Source organism: Tachysurus fulvidraco, chromosome 7 (assembly GCF_022655615.1).
Source record: "Tachysurus fulvidraco isolate hzauxx_2018 chromosome 7, HZAU_PFXX_2.0, whole genome shotgun sequence".
NCBI lineage: Eukaryota > Metazoa > Chordata > Actinopteri > Siluriformes > Bagridae > Tachysurus > Tachysurus fulvidraco.
In genome coordinates, this window is record NC_062524.1 from 23351938 (window position 1) to 23374567 (window position 22630).

General features: G+C 40.4%; 1 protein-coding gene across 25 annotated transcripts in view; it reads right to left on the reverse strand.

The window, feature by feature from the left end:
- Positions 1–19871, reverse strand: part of LOC113635441 (adhesion G protein-coupled receptor L3) — a 280133-nt gene extending 260262 nt beyond the window's left edge. For 18 of the 25 annotated variants that reach the window (XM_047816308.1, XM_047816329.1, XM_047816330.1 and 15 more), the window contains exon 1: positions 19598–19869. The gene's annotated coding sequence lies outside the window, so the exon portion shown is untranslated. Of the gene's footprint in view, positions 1–568; positions 588–19006; positions 19512–19597 lie in introns of those variants that run through there. The other 7 variants (XM_047816327.1, XM_047816324.1, XM_047816323.1 and 4 more) reach the window with 4 other exon arrangements.
- Between the last annotated feature and the right edge of the window lie 2759 nt (positions 19872–22630).

Consider the following 22630-nt stretch of genomic DNA (forward strand, 5'->3'; position numbering starts at 1 on the left):
ATAGAAATTTTGATAGCAAATCTAGTCATTGTTTAAAATCACAGTAGCTTATAGATCCCCTTAAGGCTAAGATACTCATTTAGACATTGAGACACAACACTAAAGTGCTGCTGCATGAGGAAGCTACTAAAGTGAAAATATACCAAAATATCACTGAAAGAAATGAAACCAACCAAAAAAAAAATCATCTCAGAATTACATGATCAAATAACCTTTTTTTATTTATGTTAGATACAAAAAAATATGAATAAGTAAACATATATTTAAAAAATAATATGCAAGTTTTTTTAATTTGAAAGATTTTCCTTTAATACAGTGTTGGACGCAGTAGACACAGCGGGTTCATTATGTCCTTTTTATTACGATTTTAACCTGCGATTACTTCTAATATGAAGCTCTCTGATGCACTGTCCTATTTATGAATTATTCCATTTTGCACTTGTTCTCTTAAAACCGATGAAAAGGGACTGGCACGGCACTCAGATTAGCATGATTAATCATTTTACACAAATATTGAGAGTCATGGTGTGCTCAGCGGCAATGGGGGGAGATAAAATCTTTAAATTACCTGGATGTGGGCTGGATCCAAGCTGGTGCCCCAATTAATCCTCCCCGAACGCAATTAGAGCCGGAGCCAGCCAGCTGCGCTCATCACAGCACAGGCAAGAACAGAGCTCAAAGCCCAGACACGTACACACACGAGCAGAGTTGACACTAACTAGGCTTTCTGAACACAAAAGTAAGACATTTAGACACATTGTGCACTCGTTTCTGCTCTCTGCGCGAGCGTGATGCGATCAGACCTTTTGCTGTGTCACATGAAAGGACTAAACACTCCGGTGAGTTGCTACAATGACTGCGAGCGTGTTCAAAGCACGTATTGGAGGACAGACAGTAAGTTAGAACACAGGTCTTTGAAACTGTTTAGGCTAAGGTCTGTTTAAGTCAGGTACTAGCAGCCAAAAAAAAATAATTTACAGCTGTTGCTGTAGCTGTTCATTAAAAAACAATCAACAGTGAAAAGTACATGAAAGGCAACACAATGCTTAACAACCACCAGCTGGGAAAAAAATGGTGGCCTTCAAAGTATAGCTAATGAAATTAGCCACTAGATTAAAGTTGTGCTTTGGGAACGTAAACACTAACAACAAGACAAATGATGTAATTTTGCACTATATATGAGAGACTATACACTATATGTAGTACCTCATGTGTACCTTATAAGTAGTAACATGACAAACATTAACTAAATGGCAAATTATGTCAAGTCATCGCACTGTATATCACGTGTAGCAATTAAGTGCTCAAATTTCCTGCTTTTAATTTATTTTTCAATGTACAGCACCAAAGCAAAAAAACTGAGCAAACCAAAAACTCCACCCCTTCTGCTCCACAAACCCATGAGCATCTGATGTTCCATGTCATTTAGGTATACTAACAGGTCACTACGACTCATTAAACGCCTCAGTGTGAACAATCAACTCGCACTGAAACGGCACAGTTAAAAACACAGCAGAAATGTTTTCACGGAAAATGGTAAAGTCACTAGAGTGCCAAACATCGAACACACCATCAAACACAATTAGTGTACAGTATATACAGCTGTACAGCACAAAGTAAAGTAGGAATGGAACAATTTGTTGATTTACAAACCAAATACTCTGGTTGTTGTTGTCGTCTTTTGGCTGCTCCCTGTTCGAGGTCGCCAGAGCAAATCATACGATTAGCATATTTTGCAAAAGAGGACTTTGTCACTTATACATTACAACACAGTGAAATTCTTTCTTCACATATCCCAGCTTTGGAGATTGGGGTCAGAGCACAGGGTCAGCCATGATACAGCACCGCTGGAGCAGTGAGGGTTAAGGGCCTTACTCAAGAGCCCAACAGTGGCAGCTTGGCAGCGCTGGGGCTTGAACCACAATCTTCCGAGCAACAACCCAGAGACTTTCTGAATCAACCCTACAATTTTATTTGAGCTTGAGAGTGTCACTGAGAGTTTACCCCTTAGTGCCTGGGTTGGTTCACTTCCACGGCAGTGATAGCACAGGAATATATATATATTCACTCTACTGATATTGCATGACACCTCAGATTAGATGCCAGAACCTTCTTACACACATGGCTGATGACAAAAAAATACTTAATTAAGGAAAAGGTGATAAATTGTGACTTTATAAGAATAGCAAATAATATTTCTTTCATTATTTGCTAATTGTGGCACAGCAGAAGCAGAAGCCATGCTGCCTCAGGCTAATGTCTGCTTACGCTTTACACATTTACTAAAATGTGTATCTAAATAATGTGTATTTTGACTGTATTATTTAGCTTTTTTCACAATATGTGTCACCTTATTGCATTTGGAAAAAAACAAAACAAACAAAAAAAAAACACAGTTATTCTTAGAAGCCAGAAACAGCTTGCATGGCCAATATCTCTAAAAGTGTACCATGAATTGTACAGTGTGTCAGTGGGGTGACTGATATTGAGCTCTACAAGTACAATTATTATAATTTCAGGAGTAGCATGAAGCATGTAATGAAGATATTAAAAGTTAATTAATCAGGCAAGAGTGAAAGCCGCCTAACGATTAGACCCGATCACACGTTTTTCTAGGAACGGATTTCTGGCATCATGCATGGTTAGGCAAGCCAGATTTTGAGAAAATTCTTTAAAAAAAAATAAAAATCCTAAACTCTACAACACCTCAAGGCATTAAATGATTAAAACATGTGCTTACAGGACATTTAAATAGGAATACTTGCAGATTTTCAGATTATGACTTTTGCCAAGGTCAGAGTCCCTGCTAGAGTTTAGGTATTGTGCAGCTGCCACAGAATTGCATGGTAATAGCATGAATTGATTCAGGGAGGTGTTCCTAATAAAGTGGCCAGTCAGAGTATATGTTATATACTGTAAGAAACAGAAAGATTTTCTTTCTGAGGCAGCCAAATTGGGAGCACATCAACCTTGGGGGTGTCATTAAGTCGCTTTAAAAGTATAAAATGCACCGTCTAAAAGGTTGCTTCGTTCTATGTATCTTTTTTCTTCTTTTAATTACCTGAGTGTTGCCGATTCTTCTTTATAACATTAGCTTGCTTCCTTGTGCCTTGCATCTGATTTACACATTTCTGACTCACGCTCTAAGCCTTTATTTATATAATGTCAGCACCGCTGTCACAATACGTGCAATAACTCTGAAGCCTGGTATAACGTGTATATTTAATATGAATATTGCATTAATATTAATATCCCAGGCCTGTTTTTCACTCGTTTATAAATGTACTGCATCTTTGCTCTGGTAATATCAACTTTTCCAGCCTTTTCCATGTGTGAGCTCTTAGAGGACGGGCAGACTTGAAAGCAACAGCAGTTAAGCGATAAGAGGATGATCTGTTGGAGCACTGGAGCGCTTTTATTTCCTGACATTTAGCATGTGGAGGAGGTGAGACGCTGCTCCTCTCCTGCTGAGCTCCAACTGTCTGCAGTTAAATGTGGGAATGACAAGGAGCAATCGGGATCATCCAGCGACATTTTCTCATCTCATCTCATCGCACTCACACTCCCACCACTGCTCACACCCATCGTCGCATGTCAGACACTTGTTACGCATGCATGGCTAACGTTCACAGGCAAAAAAAAAAAAAGTTGACACGTATTACCGATTAATCGACACTAAGCTAAGCAGGAAGCCGAAATACTTCACGATTTCCTTCACGAAAGGAGCATTCCTCATATCTCAAGCCTACTTTGACACAAGAATGACAAGGAGCGAATCGGATCAACCTCTCATTTTGCTCCACCTTGTCATCGCTAACACCCTCGCTTCACACTCTTTACACAACTCCTTCGTGCAAGGTCGAACACATTCCTGAGAAAAATTTACGCAAAGTTCAATTTGGGGAAAAAAAAGTTGTTAAAATATTCCACTCCTCAAAGAACAGGAAGTACATTTTATTTTAAGCAAAAAGAGACATTGAGAATGAAAAGGCTAGTCAGTGCTAACTGGTAGCTTACTTTGTACTACTGTAGAAATGCAGAAGCGGCTAAAAACGAAAAAACAAAAAGCACCTTTTTTAATGGATTTTTATTGCCAAATAAATTAATAAAAAGTAGACTGCTTGTGAATTCCTCTGCACCTTTATCATCTCAAAAAAAAAACTAAAAAAAAAATTATGCACTGAAGCAGCTAGTCAGCGAGTTAAAGCTACAAAACTAACTTACATTACACACTGTAGGATTTCAATTCCATGCATCATGAATCTTAATTTCTATTTTTAGATTTTTTCCCCCAATTTATTTATTTATACTAATATACCAAAATATAGCATGTTCATCCCAAATTTGTTTTTTATACTGTCTAATATGCAAGCTAACTGACTAGCCAGCTGACTAGCTTAGCACACAGGATCTGTAGCTAAACTTTTAAAGGTGCTGTAGAAAGAAACAAATAGGATCAAATAATAACAAAATATTACAAAATATAGTTAAAAAAAAAACCTAATGACACAAAAATATGATAAAAAATTCTAAGCTACACCCTCACATGATTTGTGTCGATATCGATTGCCATATCGTTAGTTCATTTTAAGCACTCAATTCAAACCGACTGTATTTATATAGTTTTTCCTTAATATTGTCACAAAGAAACTTTACAGAAATAAATATCTTTACAGTTACGCTGTGAAAAAGGACTATGACTTTCTCAAAGATCTTAAAGAAACTTTGATAACCTAATGCATGGTTAGCCAATATGAAGCTACATCTAGAGCTTGTTTTTTTTTTCACTTTGTCCTCCCACACCTGCAACCACTCAGGAATAAATCTTCTCATAATATTTCCTGGGTTTTAGTGGAAAGCCTTGCATTTTGGTCCTGCAAGACAGAGGACGAACACCCTGCTGACATTCTGTCAGGACCGTGATGAATGAATGCAATATGGCACCAGTCACCCTACCGAGTCACTCAATAACACAAGACAGGAGTGCGAGGAATGATCTGGAGCAGGAGAAAGAGTTTTTTGTTGGAACGTTTTAAACATTATACAGTCACCGGATACTGGTTATCAGCATCAGCACACCATGTGGATCATTGTGATCCCCGCTCCCGAGGTGCAGCGCAAGCCTCGGTGATACACCTCTCCTGTCTCGACCACAGTAATCATGCAGTTAAGCTGTGCAAAACATGATTAGAGAATCTCACCGTCTCACCCACCCCTACACGCCTACTCGCAGCTTTCTCTGTCTTTCTCTGAAATGCTCCACTGATTGTAAGGGAAATAAAAAAAAGGCACTGCTCTTGCTTGAAAGGAGTCATACCTGCATAGCAAGGGGAGATTTTTGCCTGCTCATTATTGACCTGCAACCTTCAGAGCATTATGAGTGATTATGAGCGTCTGTTGCCGGAGGACCCCTGCAAGGATGGCTCATCGCCGGGGGGAGGAAACGCTGAGACCGAATCCCTGTAGCAACCTGACACATCACCCTGGTTACCTGACACACGGTCCACTTCGCTGTGGTTACATGACAATCCCCATTACGTTTGGGACAATGAAACATTAGGGATGTCTGTGGCAGAAATGCATTCACCGTTCATCAGGACTATGTCTGGCATTTTTCTTTCTGCCTTTGTCTCTCCATTTCGCATGTCTCTCTTTTGCCGCTCAGGGACATTGAGAGATGAGTAAGAGCTCTGTGTCTGTTTTATCAGAGCTGCTCATGGGGCATTTATGACTGTCAGCATGCTGACAAGCAAACTAGCAAAGAAAAATGGGCTCCTCAGCTCAGCGGACTATGTTCATACGTTTTTGCCATTTTAAACTCACATTTATTCTAAACAGCTCCAACAAGTGGCCCTCTGTCTATGCTTTTCTAACATATCAAACTGTGTAATATGTCCTGGTTCAATCAAAGCTGTCCTTACCTTTTTTGTAACCTTTAGTGACCATATGACAGCCAAATTCATTCGCGGCATGCCACAAAATGACTCTGCTCTTCGTCAACATCTACTCTTTTTCTTGTAATGGACACAAACCTTGAGCGTCAGCAAATTCCAGACGCAAGCACAGAGAGAGTCAATTTAGTTCAAGGTGAGAGAGACGTGTGTCATAGTATTAACACACTGTCTTGCCAGGCTCCTCCATCAATCCAAGCCTCGTTGGAAGGCCAGGAAGGCGACGAGGGATATAGTGTTATTGGCCGGGAGGAGACGGGGGATTTTGTGAGGGAGATTATTGGTTGGCGATTTGAGCTGCTTCAGAGATCATTGGCTGTATGTGTCCGATGATGGATTGAATTCAGATACACCTTCCTCTTGTGTGCATAGCGGCTGCTGTAGCCAGATCCATCAGTCCCAGTGACTGCTCGGATCCTGCGGGACATGCCGCTCACTTTCCTGTTAATTCCAACTTCACACTATCGATTGGGGGAAAATCAATTGAGCCTAAGTCACTAAGCCAAGAGGGAGACGGGGAAAATGCTGCAGGCGGAGAAGCATCTCAGATTAAATGTCAGTAATGAAGTAGAGGAAGAAAAAAAAGAAAGAAAGAAAGAAAGAAAGAAAGAAAGAAAGAAAGAAAGAAAGAAAGAAAGAAAGAAAGAAAGAAAGAAAGAAAGAAAGAAAGAAAGATTTGTATCGTAAGTTCCTTAGACCTCCTTTGGCTGAGTTAAATTTTTTATATTTCTTCTAACAAAATCCAAGCATAAACTGTAATCCTGTGCCGTTTGGTGCAGTGGAAATATAAAACAGTTCCTGACAGTGAACACAATGAGAGTGTCGCTAAAAATTGCTGCGTGATATCAGAGCAGCGTGATGCTTTATTTATGAAGATGCACTTTGTTTAAGTGGCTAAATGATGAAATAAGAGAATCAAAATGGGCTGGAATATTTATCATGCTGAAGATAAGCGCTCTTGGGAGCAGTAGAGCTGACCTCAACACTCTTCTCTGCTCTCCAGATTGTAACTAGAGAGAATTGTGTGTTTGAGAATACTCGCTCTGCAGCGGAGATGCCTGATTCACCCGCAATCTTGGAGCGATGAGTGCTGAGGCTATAGGAACATGTTTAGTATGTTGGCTCTTGCTCAACCTTTCCTGGTGTGTTGTAAACGTACCAGTCAGAAATACAGAATGGAAATGGAAGGTTTTATGAAAGATAAAAAGGAAATAAAATCATGTGCAGACACACGTTGAGTTTTTGCTCTTAACACAAATTATGACCTTGAGTTGACCAGGCGGTATTATAAACCTGGTGACATTTAGATATCCTCGGCGTCACAAAACGTGTTTAGCACTGCGGATGTATGAGAACCGTGCAGCATTGTGACATTTAAATTCCCAAACTTTAGCACCAAACACTGCAGTGGCGAATGAAGTCCAATTAGTGGTGCAAAAGGGAGGGTTAGCAATGTTACTGTGTGTGTGTGTATGCACGGTAATTAGCATTCTGTTGCAGGTGCACTTTTGCATTACATATTCATGCCTGAACCCACTTTCCAAATGTGCCATAAATTAACTTCACCAAGGCCTCTGTATAATCGTTTTGCTCTCCCTGCCTTAGGAAACCACATTTCCCAGCACAGGGTAACAAAAAAGGAGTTGTTAATGCATAAATAAAGCTGTCACTGTCAAAGATGATCGAAAGAAGGTCTATAGTACAGTGCCAGAATGGCTCAGAAGCAAGAAGGTAACGATGCTGCAGCTGGACTGTGCCTGTAATGCGAGCAACTTAGCCTGAACTCTATAAGCCAATTCAATTTCCGTCAGTAAATGCTCTAATTTAGATCAACTATCCGTAATAAACTCTAAAATTGGCACAAGCACAGCCTTGCTAACTCTTACCGTCCATTATGCGGAGTTGAACTGGCATGGCCACGTACAGACGTGCCAAATTTTCATTCCTGCACATTTCGTTGTGACTACAGGGCTGCTAAATGTCACTGGAAGTAATACAGGCATGGGATCCTACAACTGGTTTATTACACGGCTTGTAATCGTGAGGCTTGGCTGGGTGTGAGCAACTCCTCAGCCGGGTGGGGAGTGATGAACTATGTTAAATGAACCGTTGGCTAAGGCATCGCTGTTTTTCTGCAGTATCAATGAAGCATTGTGTCCCAGGCCTCTCCCACACACATACAGTTTCTCTTCCACCCGCACAAACACTAGTTCTCCTTTCACAGTCCTGCTGCGTGAGTTATCATGAAAAAGACGTACCAGTGTATTTACAATCACATTACATTTATGGCATTTAGCAGACACTCATACAGAGTGACATTATTATTTTTATTTCAATTTAAACAATTGAGAGTTAAGGGCCTTGCTCAGGGGCCCAGAAGTGGAACCTTGGTGGACCTGGGATTCGACCTTCTGATCAATAGGCCAGCATCTTAACCACTAGGCTACTGTACCACATCCCCATCGAACGTTACGTGTTATGATCTGATGCGGTGTCCGAGTCAGCCGAAAACAATCGAAGCATTACGATACAAAAAACACAAAGCGCATCATGAGGAATACACTACATGAGAAAGTCATAATGAAAATGACAAGCAAACAAATGTTAATAAGGTAGTAGGAAGCAAAAACAAGCCAAACCAAAAAAGAAAAAAAAGAAAAGAAAAAAATAAATCATTTTTTCGCGATGATAAATTCCAAGGGCTCTTTATTTGATATCATAGTTAGACATTTAAAATTACCCTCAAATGTCTATCTGGTCACAGTTTTCCCTTTCCTGTGAATTTCCCATGGTGATGAACACCACGCACATGTTTTCATTTCTATTCTATCCCTGTCTTTGGTTTGCTATCTTGTTACCTTGTGGTGTTTACCTGATCGCTGTTAAATCCTTGATTAGTGTCTTTAAATACACCACAGTGACAGTGTTGGTGGTGAATTCTTTTTCTGTTCTTTTTGATGTTCTCACAACATTCATTCATTCATTCATTCATTCATTCATTCATTTTCTACCGCTTATCCGAACTTCTCGGGTCACGGAGAGCCTGTGCCTATCAGGCGTCATCAGGCCTCGAGGCAGGAAACTCCCTGGACGGAGTGCCAACCCATCGCAGGGCACACACACACTCATTCACTCACACACACTACAGACAATTTTCCAGAGATGCCAATCAACCTACCATGCATGTCTTTGGACCGGGGGAGGAAACCGGAGTACCCGGAGGAAACCCCCGAGGCACAGGGAGAACATGCAAACTCCACACACACGAGGCGGAGGCAGGAATCGAACCCCCAACCCCGGAGGTGTGAAGCGAACGTGCTAACCGCTAAGCCACCGTGCCCCCTTCTCACAACATTATTTCTATTATTTCTTGCTAATAAAGATTACTGCACTGTGAAGCCTGACATTATACTGAGCAAATATGGTTTTTACTTTTGTACTTAATGCATGTTTTTCTTTCATATCAGTTTTTGAGTGTATTTATCTTGCTAAAAATAAACAAATACATTTTCAGGGGTATTTTGGCTTTTTTCGCCAAACCTCAACCATCCGAGGTGTGCATAGGACCACTTTTTAAACCTTTCCTATCTCAGTTAAAGGCTTGCTATTGTGTTTCTCACCTGTTATTCATGCCACGTGTCATACTGTTTAGCAATCCACGAGTCAAACAGTGACAAGCTAAGATAAATGGCATTTTTCTCAGCCAGTGACAGTGCAGCTCTGGGGAAGACGCGGCCCCCACTGTGGTGTATTTCCTGTGCTCAGTTTTAGCTCAGCCTGTTGAGGAATGAACTGAAGCATGTGCAAACACCGCTCCTGGACTCTTCACTTAAAATGCATTAAGAGAAAACAACAGGCTCATCAAACAGGCTCCTAGACTTGCGTACGCATCTCTAAAGGAAGAGACGCTTTTATAATGTCCGGGTTGATTCATTTGGCAGATTTACCTTTAGCTATGATAACAAAGAAAAAAAAAACGTTGCATGAGTTAAATAAGAAGAAAAACATCGGCACGGCTCGAGTTACTTTGAAGTATTATATCTCGTTGCGTCTGCATTTGTGATTGTGTGTAGTGGCAGAGCATAAGTGGTTTGACCCTGAGGGCTACGCTAACGATGTGGGAAGACGGAGGAAATGTGGGGCACGTTAGGGAGAGCCTGTGTGTCTCTCTGACTGGGTTTGAGAAGTGGATCGGCGAACAACGTGTGTGTGTGTGTTTGTGTGTGTCAGAGGTATCTGTTCATTTTTGGCAAACTGCTTGTGGATCATGCCATCTCGAGCTCTTATTCAGATTGGATGCATAAATTACAAGAGTTAAACCCATCCGCGTTTCTGATGTAGCTCAGGAAGAACATGATGACTCCATTGTTACCATGGAGACAAGGCCCTTGATCCGATCGAATCGAGTCATCTAATCGATATCCTTCATATCATCCTGACAAAGTATCTTTTCTTCTCACTGGTGGAATAAAAGGTCTAAAACTTTATATTTCATTGACACCCGATGAAATGTCATTGTTGGGTATTAGAGCATCTATAGAAGATGAATGTAGTGTACTCTTAAAGCTAATGGTACCCGAGGTCCAGTTTTGTACCTCAAATCATTCTAAGGTACGCAATCTTTATTCCCATTTAAAACAAATGCTACAAAGGAAATTATGCGGAGAAGGTACAGTGTAGGTTTATTTACCTTTTTTCTTGACAGACCTGCCATATCCTTATAGAAAAAAAAAACACACACACAAAAATGGCCCCCAAAAGCAGCCCAGATGGGCAGTGTCTCACCCAGATACGCCTTCTGGATGGTGGAAAGTCTCCCAGATCGGATCAAGTCTGAGCCTGCAGAGATAGCCAGATGGCTAACACATCTGAACCCAGTGGTTCCCAATCCCAGTCTAGGGGATGCCATTTCACTGCTATCTAACACACTACATTTAATCCAGTCTTCCTGATTCAACTTGTCAGGTGTGAGTTAATGTCAGTCCATGGGAAACATGATCCTCTGTCTGCTGAGCTTTATACGCTTTTATAGCTACAGGATCTTTCAGAATCGGACAAAAACACATTTTTAAATATAAAATTCTGTGAGGTTTTATTTAAATAAAGAATAGAACCTCATCTGCCACTTCAGACAATTTTCCTCTTAAAGTTAAAGTGGACAGTTTTATTGCATGCTTGCTGATGAAACATAACATACTCTCTTATGAAGTGTTGCAAGAGTAGGTGTTCGGAAAAAATAAAAAATAAAAAATGTGCAAAACCTCAAGCTTAGCGGAATGAGGATTGGGAAATAACTACCTAACAACACAAAGGCAATTGTGCATTGAAGAGAAACCACAAAGCTGGTCCCAGAACAGCCCAGATGGGCACCTTGGTATCTTTCAAACTCTTCCAATATTCTCAAAAGTTTAAGAAATGAGACACTGAGTCACAGTTTGCTTAGCTGTGGCTGGAGCATGCCCACCGGGCCCGGGCTCAAGCCCAGACATCTCCATGATTTCAGTCGTCTGCCTTTTGCACTAACACCCCCCAGCTGTGGGGTAAATCCCTATTTGGCAGCTCCGCGTTGGGCCGAACAGCACAACTTGGCGTAATTGGGGGCGGACGGTGATGAGAGAGAGGAGCTAGAATTGATTCGCTTAATCCTCTTCATTATGGAGCTCCAGTGCCAGAGTTCGCACCTCACACAAAAGCAGGGTTAGAAAGGAAGCCTTTCTTTTCATCCATGAGCCTGCACACCGTGGAATTTTCTGCATTACTCCCTGCCACATCTCGCCAACCTACGCCCTGTTCAAAAACGGACAGAAAAGATGACAGCGTGACGCGCCCGAAAGAAATGATTCAAGGACTTCCTGCTGCTTTGGGGTTTTTTTTGGCTTTGATTGAACCTCTTATAGGCTGAACTATCTTTTTAAGTTCTTTTGTTGAGAAAGGAAGTGTGGTGCCTAAAGCACTCAACATAAAACCAAAACAAAATCTCTCAAAAAAACCCCAAAAAAAATCACAATGCCTTTCTGACCTTCGGAGTAGCACAAAAAAAGCTACATTAACCTTGGCTGAATAGTCCACATTTAAAAAAAAAAAACAGTCCTTGATGCCAACATAAACACAAAACTCGAAGCTCATCTTAATTGTCCTTGGGGTAATTATGAAAACGCTCCTGGATTGTTAGGTTTCTTTATCTTTCTGTTGTATACTTAACAAAAACAATCCTGCCTTGACTTGGGGAAAATACAGCTCAGCTCGGAGGCTATTTAAGTTGTGAAAGTTTATGCGTGTTTGCCAAGCGTCAATCTAAAATTCATCTCCTCTCTAGACTACTGTCTGAGACAAGACGCAGCTGCTTCTGCTATGGAACTCTACTCCTTTGCCAAAGCAGGCCTTAAAGAAATGTATTAAAGAAATGTGGTGCGGTGATTACATTCCCGGCAAAATAGACGCTTTGACTTATCGCTTTCGGTTGGAAAACGTTCACACGAACACACGCGCACGCTCTCTATATTTCCTGTCACATACTGTACAAGGCCTTGGGGGCTCAGTGATGTCACCTTGCTGATCGACCCGATACCTGGCTGAGAGGCTGAGAGAGTCGGAAACAGGCAGAAACAACGAGGACAAGATGAATTACTGTGCAGGCTCATGCAGATGGTATACATCAGCAGTAGTTACTGATACTGTGTACTCCAGGAGGCTAATGCAAATATGCTGATATAATCATATTTTACACTTTTTTTTTTCTTCATAGTCGACCGAGGAGTCAACTTGTGACCAATGCGACCGCTACGAGCCTGGATTTGTGCTAACATTAAAAATGTGTATTTGTTTGTGCACAAACAAACACAAACAGACTCCCCAATTTGCTGCACCAGGTGCTGTAGGTGCCTCCTCCCTTTTGTAATCGTTTTCCTGGCTTGGGCAAGGAATTCATTTTGTTAATTGAACGGAATGTATGTGGATGGCGGTGTTAACAAATAGCTAAAGCGTATGCCAGAGCAGCTGACACCGTTTGCAGTCAAACATCAGGCCTCCTTCACACCGAAATGACCTGTTAAGCCTCATAAGCCTCAAAACAATTTTCATGACTGTTATAAAAAAAAGTTCCTAGTTTCCTACTCGTCACAGATCCCTGGTGCTTTCTTAATATCTTAACTGCAACTTAATCCTCGGTCGAAACGAACTAGGGGATAACTGAGAAGCAGTCTTCCGTGTCTGATACGGGGTTATATTCGTCTTTCTGTTCACCTTCACCGCGATCCTCGCTGTGGCTAATTATAGCCTTGTGCTAATTTGACTTAATGGATGATTCCGAACGGCTTAATTGAACGGTAGTGCGTCTTTGTGGGTGGGAACACAAGATTGGTGAGCTTTACAATTAAATGTCACTTCACTGCTTCTAATCATAAGATTTGTTCTTCCTACCAGGTGTTCGCTCTCATATCGGCGCGTGGCGAGGACGTGAGGAGAACAAGTTCAACCCCCCCCCCTGAAAGGGAGATGTTTATTTTGGGAAGTTAGTCTTCACTTGTTCACTTCTTCTAAACTGTATCTGACAGAGCTATGCTGCGAGACAATATCTGAATGTTTCTCTGTCTAACAGCCATGCTCGCTCCAGCTGGGAGGCAGGACTTGTTCATTTGAGATTGATTTAAGAACAAGGAGGTCACGCTGCAGAACCAGAAACTGACTATCCGCACGCTTCCCATTGTTTTGGGACGGCTTGGTTAACAAAACAAAGGAAACCATGTTCCATACAAAGCCTGGCTGGTTTGTTCAATTAATTTGGATTTATTTCACCAATAGAAAGGGGCTTGCAAGGAAAATGGTTCAATGCTTGTTCTGGAAAAGTCTGTATCCAAGCAACATCATGTGAAAGCACGGATTTTTTTCGTCTTATATCTGTCTGCAATCAGGATTTGTGCAAAGTTCATTTTATATTTATATTTATACCAAAGGCTGTAATGAGCTTCAGCTTGTTAACTTTATTGCTGAACTAAATTGACCCAACAAGTATTGTGTGTTCCTGATAGAACCCAAAGAACTGATCCAGGACCAGGTCTTCTTTTGACTCTGGAAGTCCAGACGTCTGGATTTTGGTCTCATTACAACATATTGAGACCCGCTGCTTTATTAAATCAAGTTTCTCAGGAGAAAGACTGACCGATTTCTCCGGCCCCTGAGGCGAAAGCTCTGTTATTTTGAGAACACGCTTCATGCTGAATTAGTAAAATAACACAAAGAGCGATTTTCTCACTCTTAGCTTTGGGACAAACTAAAGTTCCCCACACTAAAGATGGCTTCAGACCAAATTCACGATGAGTTGGAAATCTTTGAACGAAGATTTAGTGGCGCTGACAGTCTTCTTAAAATCACAGCAAGACCACTGCCAAAATTCGCACCTAAAAGCTACCAGGAGGACGACGCAAAATTACAAAAAACAAAACTTGAAGATATAGTTACGGTGGAATCCTTTGAGGATTTTGGATATATAATCTGACATGAAAAACCAGTGATCACACAGCACGTCACCCTGATTTTATCACCATCGTGTTGTACGTGGTGACAAATCTGAAAGTCTGCAGTAATTGCGCTAAGACCTAGAATTCAACAAAGCTAATGGAAAAGCGATATGCCTCATTTTAGTCCGTAACACCGTTCAGAAATCCGGTGGGTGTAAGAGATCTACTTGAACGGATGAAGAGGTCTTCCGAGAGCAACAGCATGAAAGCCAATGACTTTGTTCCATATGGAAGTAGTCAGAATGGGCTTAACGAATCACAGAGCTCGGCAGCTGTGGGCTTCGAATTATCCTGCACGGTTAGAAATCGGCCTCATTAGTAGAGAAACCAAACACCAGCTGAAGTAAGGAGAGGTAAATCATGCGAGTGTGTGTGTCTGTGTGTGTGTGTGTGTGGTGTAGGAGGAGTGGTGCTGGTGTGTGTGTGTGTGTGTGTGTGTGTGTGTGTGTGTGTGTGTGTGTGTGTGTGTGTGTGTGTGTGTGTGTGTGTGTGTGTGTGTGTGTGTGTAAACTCTCTAAAACATGGAAAAACCTTTTGAATTCATCCTAAGATATCTGGCAACCCTGACTGCCATGTTAGGGAAAGCAAGAGAGACTACGTGCATTTTACAGGCTACAATTTCAACAATCCAACAAAAAATAAAGAAATAAATAAAGAAATAAATAAAGAAGAAGAAGAAGAAGAAGAAGAAGAAGGAACTGATAAAGAAAAAGCAATATCTCAGCTGCCCTGTAGCAAGGCCTTCCGCTAAGAGAACCATCAGCTCATATATTTGGTAGATTGACAGAAAAATGCAGTGCTTAGAACAGCTAGGCACATGGATTCACACAAACATGTAACACACACAAACTCAAATAAAGGCTGTTTGTGTACAAGTTTTTTTTTATTCTTATTATTAGAGAGAGAGAGAGAGAGAAAGAGAGATTCTTGTCAATCCATCGAGCACAATCTGTTCATCGTACTTTGATCACAGTATGCCGCTTCCTGATCTTCAAACACCGTTGGCACAGATAAGCCCTTCCTCAACCCAATAATCATTGATTAATGCATCCCACTGATTTAATCTGCAACCAGATGGGGTCAAAGTGCCAGCCAAGGAGATCAATTTTTCACACGAAAAACTGCAGGGATGCAGGAAAAAAAAGAAGAAGAAGAAGAAGAAGTATGACATGGCTGATTGGGGGAAAAAATCCTAACCGAGTCGGATTTATTAACCCTTGTATGTTATTCGTATTTTTCTTACTCAGCCAGTGTTCTGTATTTTTTTGGAGTTTTTAATTCAACACAATCAAAAATTTGATGTTAAAATACTCTACAGATGTTTACTTACTTCATCCCAATTACAAGCAATATAAACAGCATATATGATTCATATTTGCCCTTTTCCTTTATTACATCACATTTTTTAAGTAAAGTGCTACTCGTTTTTTGTTGTTTCTTAATAAAATGTAATAAAAAAAATCAACAAATTTACAAGGAAGCAAAGTTTTTCAAAACTATTGATGTTAATGAAAATGGGTCCCACAGACCCGAAACAACATACAAGGGTTAAGCAAAGGAGAAGTTGTTATAGTGGATCGGGTGACTATGCAGATAGTGTTTAGTGCAATGACGCTAACTTTAGCTGTTTAATGCTCCAAATATCAGGATGTGGACCTGGAATCTGAATTAAACCCAATGTGTTTGGGGTCGAGTCTTTTTTTTTTTGTTTGTTTGTTTGTTTCGTTTTGTTTTTTTTTTAGTTAAAATGAAAAAATGTTAGCGCTGTCTGCAAGTCCGACTCTGAAACGTCCTCAACCTCAGCTACAACACTGCAGCACAAGTTCATAACTGATCTCAAACAGAAATGTGTGCTTGAAATGTTATTATTGTTGTTTGTTCCCACACACTATATATTAGCCTAATTTAAAGAATTATATCCCTGACCAGGCAGTTACTAAGGATGAATAACTAAACACTGGAACAGTTATCATTGCTCGTCCTGTGAGCATGCTCATACAGCTTTTTTCCCCAGTCCTGATGCACATGTCTCGTCTTAACCAGATGCCCAGAAGAAGAAATAAGTACACCTCAGATTCATATCTTTACTTGGTAGCATCAGTATTTGTTTAAAACACATCATCAGTTCATTCTTATTCAGTTATACAGATCTGCAGCAAGAGGAGTGGAACTGTGTCACTTCCTCTACTCATCCCAGCACACCTCAATCGTTTTGCTCTTTTTCTTTCTGAAAATGTCTCAAAAAAAAGCACACCTCCTTCCCAGGACCCTGCACCAAGGTCTCGGTTAATGCAGCGCTAACTGCCGAGTTAACTGCCGAGGTTCTCTGGTCATTTAGAGAGGCATTAACAGCTAAACACTCCAACAGTCATTCACTCAATGCAGAAGGGCCGAGGTCAACAGCTCTCTATGCGATCCAAGGGCACACACACACACACACACACACACACACACACACACACACACACACACACACACACACACAACCACCTAAAGATATTATTGTCTAACGCATGGATACTGGTAATGAGAAATGTCAGACAAGTTCTTGGGACACAACAAACACTGACAACCAATTAGAGACAAAAAAAATCTCACAATTACCTTTCTTCACAAACACACACACTCGACACCAAACCAAGGAAACATCGAAGTGACAAAAGTGGTGTAAATAAACGTTGGTACAGAGTTGATCTGATCAATACTTGAAGACGTCTTTTTTCTGTTTAGAACTAGCAGCACAGTGACCATGCTAGCACATGTACACAACACATTATATATATATATATATATATATGTTCCAGACTTTTTTTGCAGTATTATTTTTCATATTTGGGAGAATGTACAATATATTTATGCAAATGAAGCATCGTGTAATTAAATATATATTCTGTATACCTAGTATATGGGACTCTAAATAACACAGTCACAAATATCATAAAATGTCACTGTTGTTAGAAAAAAAATGACAGAAATGTTGAAAATAATTTTGTTACTGATTAATCTAGAAAATATGATTGTCTTTATAAAGTTTAGATAATTTTTTTTATTATACGTTTTGGGAAATCTTAAAAAGTAGTTATGAGCTGTGAATTTTTTGTTTGTTTGTTTGTTTGTTTGTTTTATATAAAAGCAAAAAAATTTGATAAAAAAAAAAAATCAGGATCAGGATCTGTGTTCAGATTTAAATCCAATGTCTGTGGGATCTTTTGTATTTAGATTTAGATTTTTTGTTTTGTTTTGTTTTGTTTTTGTTTACAATAATTAACCCAGAGTTAGAAATGCCAACACTGTCAGCATGGAAAATGTCTGAAAACTGTGGGGTGTATTTTTTCGGTTTTATATAGAAAAAAAAGGGCAATTTTTTTTTCAAAACAAACAAACAAACAATCAAAACCGATGTGCTGAATGTGTTTCCTCTTCAATGAGTGTTAAAGGAAACTGTTTTAATATTCCAACGTTTAAAAGCAATGTTATAGAAGCAGTTTATCCGAAATGGTCAAAATGAATGCATTTTAATGTCTTGTCTTAAACTTTTGTATCTCTGACATCATCGAAGAAACTCTTAACGTGTTAGGGACTGAATCAGACATTGATTTATGTGAGAAAATGGGACCTTTTTTTCACATATTAAAGATCCAGAGCTTGAATTTCTGATTCATGAACGCCACAACCGAGGAACCCATGTTCTGTAACACGGCCCACGTCGACACGATCCTCGTTTGTGATTTCAGCACCGAGTCATTTTCTTCTGTTCAATCTTTACATCATGAGCTGAGTTTCATCTCAGACTCAACCTTTGCTTTCATTTGGATTTGTACCAGCGTATTCCCACCTCACATTTAATATTCCCCGGGATCGACATCGACCCTGATCTGATCGGGTCAAAGGCATTACTCTAAACGAACGAATGAACGTTTGACTGACGAATGCACTTTGCGAGTCATTTCTTCAGGCTTCTGAAATGATAACGAATGAGTCTATGAGAATGAGAGTGTGATCATCACTGATCTGTGTATGGAGCAGCTGCGCTCGAGCTGACACGCTGTCATGCATAATAAAAAACACAGAGAGGGACACACAGAAAACCTTAATGCATCTCTGTTTCACCTTGATTCATGGGTTTTATACCAAATCCCAGGTAACAACATGACCATTAAAAAAAAACAAGATGCGGCATTTTATCCCAGATGCTTGTGCATGCCTACATGCATCTGGTAAACCCTTTCCACCTGCATCACCCATGTCATTCATCAGCATTCCTACCATTCATCTTATTCACTATGAACCATTGATCTTCATTGATTCCATACGCAAAAAAAAGAAAAGAAAATTACTGTTCCTAACTAACCAATCAGCTTCACATGCATAATGCATCTGAGCAATAGATATTTATCAGGGCAAGTTCAATCCTTACAAAGCTTTTGAGTTATCCTACCTACCTTATATCTTAAATATAAATATATAGACTGCACAGATGGATGGACTCACGGTGATGTTCTCCGTTTGCACAAAATATACAAAAAAAATAACACACACTTGAATCGCTGCACTGCGATAATCCTTCCAGTCTGTCCAGTGATGTTTCTCTTCACTCCTTGAAGGTTTCTTTTCTTTCTTTCTTTCTTTCTTTCTTTCTTTCTTTCTTTCTTTCTTTCTTTCTTTTTAAGTATTAGTATTATTATATAGCCGTTAATTAGCGCGCCCGCGCGCACCGAATCAAGATCGTTCCCAAAATATCAATCATTAGGGAGAAAGAAAAAAAAAGGGAGAAAAAAGTGTGCATGTGTTCAAAATGCATAAAGAAATCCGTGATTGTTTTGTTTCGTTTTGTTTCTAGACGTAATAATATTGTTGCGTTTCTATTTGGAAAGGAGCGCGCAAACGCAGCACGCAGGTGAGCGCCGGTAATTGAAGGAAACCGGAACGCGTCGCTGCGCCTTTGGGTTTGTGTCTAAACGCCGCGCAAGATCAAGTCCAGTGGGTAGAAACTGAGCTTTTCGAGTTTACAAAGATGCATGAAAAACAAATGTCCTAGTGTGTGTCTCTCTCTCTCTCTCTCTCTCTCTCTCTCTCTCTCTCTCTCTCTCTCTCTCTCTCTCTCTCTCTCTCTCTCTCACAGGCGCTCACCGTGTCTCCGGCGGCGCGGCCGCATCGCGCGCTCTCCCTCCCGCAGGCTGAATGAAGAACAATCCGGGAGCCTTCGTCCGTGTACTCAGGCTTCTTCCTTTGCTTGAGCTCTTGAGTGCATACAAAAAAGAAAGGGGAGGACAAAAAAAATTAGAAAATCACGCCGTGATTAAAGCAGCTCCAGGAAACTCGCGTCAGTGCGCGCGCGGCTGTATGGTAACACGCGCAGATCAGTGTAGTCTCAGCGAGACCGGACTGCGGGGCTGAATGTCGGGTTGCCAGATGTTTGCAAACGCAATCCAATCACAACAAGACGAATATTTTGCGGAATTTTGTATTCAGATTTCAGGCAGTGGAGATTAAAAAAATACACAATACTCTAATATGGTCGTATTAGGTTTTTTTTAAAGATAATGATCAGTGTTGCAATTATTTATTCCTTTTGTTCTTTGTGTGTGTGTGTGTGTGTGTGTGTGTGTGTGTGTGTGTGTGTGTGTGTGTGTGTGTGTGTGTGTGTGTGTGTGTGTACTCAGCTCTGATCACCAGTCTCTTCCATGAGATTCAGAGTTTCAGCTCTAAACCAGTCACTGTGTGCAAACATGTTGCAGTGCTGTTGAACACATAATCAGTGATATTCCTTAATTCAGGTTTTTTGTTGTTGTTGTTGTTGTTGTTGTTGTTGTTGTTGTTGTTGTTGTTTTTAGGGGTGGTTTTACAGCATTATACCCCCTTATCCAGTTGACACAACTGCTGAAATTATGTTCATGTGCTAAAGTAATTCATCATATAAACTGAACCTATACATTTCTCCATCTTTTTTTTAATAATTCACTATTTGTTGTACAATGAAAAACATTTTCACATCAAACAAACAGTGATTATTTGCTTTGATACATTTCAGAATCTCCTGTTTACATCCAAACACTTCATTCATTCATTTATTCATTCATTCATTCATTCATTTATTCTTGCAAGTCAGGACCCTTAGTCCTAAGAACACTGGATATGAAGCAAAAATAAACAATAAATTCAGATAATGTATTGATCACTTGTACAATTTACAAAATTCAATACAGTATGGATTTCTATAGAGATACCCTAGACCCATGTTTGCTCAGACTTTTCCTAAATACAAGACATTCAAATTGCAGCAGTGATCTTTAACTTCCACAATCTCTATAGGCTATATATGATCTGTCATTGCATGTAGCTGCTCTGCGCATTGCATGTAGCTGCTGGCCACATAATGGAATTTTAAAGGGTTCACCAATATACACAATCTGGCAACCCTGTATTAAAGCATAAGGTGGATTGTAGAGAAACCTACACTGCAGCAGTGTACGAGCTCCACCTAGCAGTCATAATCATCTCTCTCTCTCTCTCTCTCTCTCTCTCTCTCTCTCTCTCTCTCTCTCTCTCTCTCTCAATCCTCCTCCTTCTTACTCTCTCTTTCTCTCTCTTTCTCTCGATCTTAAATCTCAATCTCTCTCTCTCTCTCTCTCTCTCTCTCTCTCTCTCTCTCTCTCTCTCTCTCTCTGTGTCTCTCGATCTCTGTCTCTCTCTCTGTCTCTCTCTCTCTCTCTCTCACTCTCTCTCTCTCTCTCTCTCTCTGTCTCTCGATCTCTGTCTCTCTCTGTCTCTCTCTGTCTCTCTCTCTCTCTCTCTCTCTCTCTCTCTCTCTCTCTCTCTCTCTCTGTGTGTGTCTCTCGATCTCTGTCTCTGTCTCTCTCTCTCTCTCTCTCTCTCTCTCTCTCTCTCTCTCTCTCTCTCTAATCCTCCTCCTTCTTACTCTCTCTTTCTCTCTCTTTCTCTCGATCTTAAATCTCTCTCTCTCTCACACTCTCTCTCTCTCTCTCTCTCTCTCTCTCTCTCTGTCTCTCGATCTCTGTCTCTCTCTGTCTCTCTCTCTCTCTCTCTCTCTCTCTCTCTCTCTCTCTCTCTCTCTGTCTCTCTCTCTCTCTCTCTCACACTCTCTCTCTCTCTCTCTGTCTCTCGATCTCTGTCTCTCTCTCTCTCTCTCTCTCTCTCTCTATCTCTGTCTCTGTCTCTCTCTCTCTCTCTCTCTCTCTCTCTCTCTCTCTCTCTCTCTCTCTCTCTCTCTCTCTCTCTCTGAGATATGATATGCAATATTAAATAGCCGTTAATTACTACGTAGATCCTCCAGCCAAAATATATTCATGTCTGTCACTTTGTTGCACTGGGATCTAGTCCAGTCCTGTTTCCTCTGCACACATCCTTCGCTGCTTTGCTCCACCACACTTGAGCCAGCTCCTTAGTGAATTATTAATCTTATCATGCACTTAATCAGGTGTGTTAAAGCAGGAACGCATTTCCTGTGTCTCAAAATTCACCATGTTTACAATCTACATAAAGTAACTGGTAAAAAGGTAAAAGCAAATGTAAAATGCTCTGCATTATTTATCATATAGAAACAAGAGAAGTGTCCCATAACCAGAGGGGCTTCATATGATACATAACAACTTTAGAAAAAGATGGATCAACTTAAAAAAGATAGAAAAATATATATATAAAAAAAAAAGTCAGAAGTAGATTGGTCAGAAGTAATAACAGTTAATGTACTTGTAATAATTTTTCTTTATTGTAAAAAATAATTAACTTTGGCTACACTTCCAATGGGGCATGTTTTTTGTTTTGTTTTTTGTAATTCTTATTATTTTTTTACCAGCATACTGTATGGTGCCCTATGAAGATTCATTCATACATTCATTTTATACCGCTTATCCGAACTTCTCCGGTCACAGGGAGCATGTGCCTATCTCAGGTGTCATCGGGCATCAAGGCAGGATACACCCTGGACGGAGTGACAACCCATCGCAAGGCACACACACACACACACACACACACACACACACACACACACACACACAAACACACACACACACGCACTGTCATTCACTAACACAATCACACACTACAGATAATTTTCCAGAGATGCCAATCAACCTACCATGCATGTCTTTGGACCGGGGGAGGAAACCGGAGTGCCCGGAGGAAACCCCCAAGGCACGGGGA